Source organism: Octopus sinensis, linkage group LG12 (genome assembly GCF_006345805.1).
Source record: "Octopus sinensis linkage group LG12, ASM634580v1, whole genome shotgun sequence".
In the NCBI taxonomy this organism is placed as follows: domain Eukaryota; kingdom Metazoa; phylum Mollusca; class Cephalopoda; order Octopoda; family Octopodidae; genus Octopus; species Octopus sinensis.
The window spans coordinates 65907846-65915006 of NC_043008.1; the positions used below are offsets into that span (position 1 = coordinate 65907846).

At 37.3% G+C, this 7161-nt stretch overlaps 1 non-coding gene across 1 annotated transcript; it reads left to right on the forward strand.

The window, feature by feature from the left end:
* The first annotated feature begins 1376 nt into the window (after positions 1-1376).
* Trnas-uga lies at positions 1377-1458 on the forward strand. The gene has a single exon. It is a non-coding gene; the product is annotated as a tRNA-Ser (tRNA).
* Positions 1459-7161: the final 5703 nt, after the last annotated feature.

A 7161-nucleotide genomic window follows, 5' to 3' on the forward strand; every position in this document is an offset into this window, starting at 1 on the left:
ATATACGTACACCATCGCAATTAATAAACAATTAATAAACAAACTGCTGTCTTTCACCGATACCCTGACTTCGTCTGTTATATCTAACTAAATTGCATGTGACGGGATCGGATCGACACCCTTTCAGTGATACCGATACCAGATCCTGTTACAAGTACCAGTTGTGTACTGGGGTCGATGTAATCGACTGGCCCCCTCCCCCAAAATTTCGGGCCTTGTGCCTAGAAAAGAAAAGGATCAGTGAAAAAGAAAATACTTACGCTGAACTATTGAGAAATTTGCAGTTACTTTATCCAGATTACAAGTTCAGGTTTATACCTGTAATTATTGGAGCACTGGGATATGTAATACACTGCCTAAATACAAATTTGGAGAAATTAGGCTTCTCAAAACCAGAAAGAAGTAAAGCTGATTTGAAGACTACAGATCCAATCCATCAATGGAAGTGTAAAAATCTGAAAAACCTTCCAGAAGTTTATCATTTTTATCGTTTAAGTATATGTGAGAATGTGGGGAAATGCAAATATATGCATGAGAAGACATACATAAAACAAAACATACTAATCTACACACACACACACACACACACACACACACACACACACACACACACATACACACACATACATACATACATACACATATATACCCTCTCTTTTACTCTTTTACTTGTTTCAGTCATTTGACTGGGGCCATGCTGGAGCACCGCCTTTTTAATTGAGCAACTCGACCCTGGGACTTATTCTTTTATCGGTCTCTTTTGCCGAACCGCCTTTTGCCGAACCGCCTTTTGCCGAACCGCTAAGTAACGGGGACATAAACACACCAGCATCGGTTGTCAAGCAATGCTAGGGGGACAAACACACACACGCATATATATATATATATATATATATATATATATGTATATATATATATATATATATATATATACATATATACGACGGGCTTCTTTCAGTTTCCGTCCAAGGCTTTGGTCGGCCCGAGGCTATAGTACAAGACACTTGCCCAAGGGGCCACGCAGTGGGACTGAACCCGGAACCATGTGGTTGGTAAACAAGCTACTTACCACACAGCCACTCCTGTTGATAGTCTTAAAATTATAACGAAGGAGCGTTAGCCTTAACATAGAAACCGACTCTTTACTGCTAAGAAAACTTCAAGTAAAACTGAATAGTGATACACATACATACATACATACATACATACATACATATATATTTATCTATAGATATGGGAGGCGTAGGGAGAGGTGAAGCGAAGAAAAGCTAGAGATACAAAAAGAGGGAAAGGAGGGTAAGAGCTAATTAGTTAGGAAACTCCAATGAAATTAAACAGAGAAATATTTAGACATTTGCAGAACCGGACTGACAGCGGCTGTGGTGGCCGAGTGGTTAAGGCGTTGGACTTGAAATCCAATGGGTTATACCCGCGCAGGTTCGAATCCTGCCCGCAGCGTTAATGTTTTGTTGCGTAATTTTTTTATTGTTTCTTTAATTACTATACTGGTATCTTTTTGCTTTAAGTATATTATTCGCTTTTAAGGATCTTTTCGGTTTGAACGGCAGTTTTAACATAATTTCTAGGTAACTAAAAAATTTTAAACTTCGTATACCGGTAGAATGTGTTTATAAAACATCTTTTTCTCTTCGCTTTATTGAGAAAATTCTATAGGTTGTAAGATATTTGTTGTTTTTTTTCTTCAATTTCTGCAATTTCAACCAGTCAATGACGTCCATTGAGGTAAACAACATTCTTTGCCGCATGAATATGTCTCTCGTAACGGGCTGACAGAATGGTTAGCACACCGGGCAAAATGCTTAGCAGTATTTCGTCCATCCTTACGTTCTGAGTTCAAATTCCGCCGAGGTTGACTTTGCCTTTCATCCTTTCTGGGTCGATAAATTAAGTACCAGTGAAACACAGGGTTCGATGTAATCGACTTAATCCCCTCCCTCAAGCTGCCCTTGTGACAAAAATGTGAAATTATTATTTATACTACTACTACTACTACTACTACTACTACTACTACTACTACTACTAGTAGTAGTAGTAGTAGTATATCATGAAAGATCTCAACTTCATTTTGCTGGAAGTGATGGAAAAGTGTCAGCTGTCCACAGTCAGCAGACTAAGGTGACACTTTGTTATGTCACACGTTCGGATGCCTCTACTACTCAAATCTTCTCTGCTACTCTGCTACTCTACTCTGTTCTAGTCTACACAGCTGTGCTCCTGACGTCTAGGATTCTCCTTCTATATCTATGTATTGGGCTAGCCTACTCCATCATCTGGGGGCGTCCACACAACACATTTCTTTACTGATCCTGCTTTGAGAGCTTTGCGGGGCACTCTTATAGTTCCAAGCAATGATGACTTTTGTAGGTGTTCTATCTCTACATTCGTTCCATTCTTTTTGATCCAAGTTCATACATGGATGCTGACACTTCCAAATGCACCAATCACCACTGGTATCACGTTTATTTTCTTCCTTGCTCACAACCTGCGTATCCCTCACTTCCATTCATCATAGTTGTTTATTCTATTTCTTTCTTTTCAATCCTGTTGTCACCTGAACATGCTATGTCAATTATCAAGCATGTTTTTCTCTTTTCTGTTCACTACAACAATGTCAGATTTTCCATGTTTAAGCTAACAGGAACGCTGAATTATTGATTTCCACAAGATTTTGCAATCTTCATTCTCAGTAACTCCTTCTGGAATATCGTCAAACCACATCATTGATCTTTCTGGGCCATAATTTCCACAAAACTTCTAACTATAGACACAAGGTTCTGAGATCCCCTTTGGTCACGACACAGACCATGGAATTGCATCTAGAAAGTTACCCTCCCAGGCACAAGTCCGGGCAAGGTTGTTTTATGGAAGACCAGCAGTCGCCCATGCATTCCGGCCTCCTCTCTCCACGCCACCAGTGTTATCCAAGGAAAAGGCAAAGGCCGATACAGCTTGGCACCTGTGACGTCGCAACTCATTTCTACAGCTGAGTGAACTAGAGCAACGTGAAATAAAGTGTCTTGCTCAAGAACACAACACGCAGCCCGGTCCGGGATTCGAGCTCACAACCTCACGATCGCAAGCTCGACGCTCAAACCACTGAGCCATGCGCCTTCACAGGTAGTATCAATAATAATAACAATAATACAGAGATCACCAAGAAAAGACACCTTCTAATCGATGTATTTCTAAAAGAAACGGGAAAACGCTCAAAATACGAAGATCTGAAAACAGAGGTAACCCGAATATGGAGCCAAAAAGCAAAAACAATCCTTATCATAGACTCATTAGTACTGAGAAGAGCATTGGCGCTGTGAATTTTCTTACCCTTCTCCCCTTTGTTTTCTTTGTTTCTTTTCTTTTTCTCTGTCGTTCTTCCATTTTTTTTCTATTACATGACTTTGAAAATGAACAATCTGGTGCGTTTATTTTAACGACCTACAAATGTATACAGTGCTTTTTTCTTCCATAAGTATCAGGGAAGCACTCAGTAAGAAATGGAAACAGAATTGAAAGAATATGATAATAATAATAATAATAATAATAATAATAATAATAATAATAATAATAATAATAATAATAATAATAAAACCCAAACTAAAAGTCCTGGCTAAGAAGGAATATATTCACAGACATGAGTTGGAACCTACATACATTGGAAGCTATGCCAACATTATGGAATAACAACAGAAAAAAGATGGTATAGGCACACACCAGAAAAGGTCACAGAAAACGAGAAAGCAACCATACTCTGGGATATGCCGATACACACAGATAGAGAAATTAAGGCCAACAGACCAGATATAGTTGTCAGAGATCATGAAGAAAAAAAATGCTTTCTAATTGATGTATCAATACCGGCTGATGACAACGGTTCTCTAAAAGAAATGGAGAAACTCTCAAAATACAAAGACCTGGAAATAGAGGTAACTAGAATGTGGAATCTGAAAACAGAAACAATTCCTATCATAGTAGGTGCATTAGGCATGATAAAAAATATTCAGACAAATACATAACAAAAACACCAGGACTTACAAACACATATAACATACAGAAAATTGCACTACTAGGCACTGCACACATCCTACGCAGAACACTTTCCATACAATAACCATCAGAGCATCACAACAAATCACAGCACATACCCAAGGCACACAGAGCTGCGCTCGGTAGTGAAGTGAAAGCACGATATAAAAATAAAACTACTGAATAATAATAATAATAATAATAATAATAATAATAATAATAATAATAATAATAATAATATTTCGTCAAGTTATAGGCACAAGGCATATACCAATAGTATCACAGTGTTGCTTTTTGTATTTTGTGTATATGTGTAAGCTTTGGTCACTGCTTATGTATTTGTACGCATACGTTAATTATTCCTGAGACACCTATTATCTCTGTTTTCATATCTTTACATCTTGGCAACTTCTCCATTCCTTTAAGAGATACCATTTTACTTGTTAAGACTGATATACCAATTAAGCGATACTACCATTCCTGGTTGAACTTGAGAATATTTGGTCAATTATTCTTGGCTTCTTTGTGGGAATTGACTTACCACAAAGTATAATTTCTGCATCATCATAGGTATAACTTATAATATCTGAAATCTCTAGCCATGAGAGATAGATAGATAGATAGATAGATAGATAGATAGATAGATAGATAGATAGATAGATAGATAGATAGATAGATAGATAGATAGATAGATAGATAGATTGATTGATTGATTGATTGATTGATTGATTGATTGATTGATTGATTGATTAATTGATAGATTGATAGATAGACAGACAGAGAGACAGACAGACAGACAAACGGACGGACGGACAGACGAATGGTCAGGTGGACGGACAAACAACAAGGCGAACGAACAGATGGACGGGTAGACGGATGGACAGACGGACGGACGGACGGACGGACGGACGGACGGACGGATGGACGGACGGACGGATGGATGGACGGATAGATGGATGGATGGGCGGACGAACGGACGGACAGCTCGATAGATAGATAGATAGATAGATAGATAGATAGATAGATAGAAAGGCAGACATACTTTTCCCGGTTATTGACCATACTGGGCCTTTTCTTACCAACGTTCCAACAAAACTCTCTATGAACCCATTTTGTTTATTTTAGCTTTTTCACAATTCCTGTTGTTTCTTCTTTCTCAAGACAATTGTCCATCACTTCAGCCTGTTGTTATCCGCTGGTCGATCCTAATAACTAAGACTAAATCTATACAAGGTTTGACCATCACTTGCTTTGAAGCGGAGGGCAGCTAGGCCCACACTAACTCATGCACCATTCCTATTCCTAAGCAGAATAGGTTTGTTTTTATTATTAATATTTTTGTGTTAGTCTTCCATTATTTTTGTCTAGATTACTTTGTAATCCTAGTGTAAAACGTTTTATAATATCTTGTAAATAAGTCCTCTACTTCGCAATATTCATTGTAAATATAGTTTCTCTATACCAGATTTAAGGTGATGTAATCCAAATGCAATCAATACTTCTCTTGTTTGCCCGTCTAGTTTTCCTAATTCATTTTGCGTCCTATTGAGAATATTATAACAAAACCTCATTACTGGAACATCTATAGTATTGATATTACCTGTTTTGCATTTCGCTCTTCTTCTGCTTTAATCTAACATATTTATAATATTCGTTCGTGTATTTTTCTTCCATCTGTGCCTGGTGCGTTCTTCCCGATCAATGATTCATTGGTATTATTCTTTTCTTCTTTTACTTGTTTCGTGGTATTTGACTGCCGCCATACTAGAGCACCACATTGAACAGGCTTTTAGTCGAACAATTCGACCCTAAGATTTATTTCTTAAGCCTAGTACTTATTCTGTCGGTTCTCTTTTGCTGAACCGCTAGGTTAGGGGACGTAAATACACCAACACCGATTGGCAAGCGGTAATAGGGAGACAGATACACACACACACACACACACACACACACACACATATATATATATATATATATATATATAAACACGACAGCAACAAAAAGTCACATTATATTGTCAAGGAAGCTTGCAAATTCGCAAGGGAACTTGGCATTAACCATGTATTAGATGAAGAACCTGAAACTACTGCCACCAAGCAAAACGGATCAAGGAGACTGCAAAACAGAACCGGCAGAAACAGGTTCAGGAGCGTGGATCCAGAAGCCCCTGCGTGGACAGTATATACTTCGAAGTCTTTGAAAAGTTTAGGATTGAAAGCAGAGACGGAAGGTTTCATATTGGCGGCACAAGATCAAAGCTTGCTTACCAGAAACTACCAGGTTAACGTTCTTCAAAATGGTTATGACCCTAAATGTAGATTCTACGGCACATTTGACGAACAATAGACCATCTCGTTTTTGGATGTCCTGTGCTGATACCAAACGAATTCAAAAGTCGCCATGATAGGGTAGGACATTATTTACATTGAAAAATATGTAAACACTACAAAAACGGTACTCCTCCTTTATCTTTTTGTGAGACAGTGAAACATTGAAAGATTCAAACCAGAAAGAATGACAACAAAAAACGTGTTTTATGCACCACTGAGAAAAGTTAGGTATAAAACATACAAAGCAATCGGGTATTGTTTTGTGTTTTATACCAAACTTTGTAAATGTAAAATCCGAGATGCTTGAAAAATCCGAGATGCTTGAAAAATGTAAACACTACGTAAAGTTTACTGAGAGCTACCGCGCTCAGATAGTTGCGTCTTGGTGTCATCATAATGGTACATATATGGTTATAGGTACAAAACTATTGAAATTACCTGTACCTAAGCAATTGGCACTTATCCTTCCAATTTATGCTTATATTGCTCTCCATTTACCTATCTACATTTCTCACTATATGTCTTTACATCTTAACAGTTAACTTTCTATCTCCCTGTCTATCTACCTACCTAACTATATTTTATATACATTATTTTTCGTGTGTTTACAGGAAAAGGTAATTGGTTGCATGTATGTATGCTTATATATATATATAGATAGATAGATAGATAGATAGATAGATAGATAGATAGATAGATAGATAGATAGATAGATAGATAGATAGATAGATAGATAAACAAATATATACATATATATATATATATATATATATATATGCATGTATAC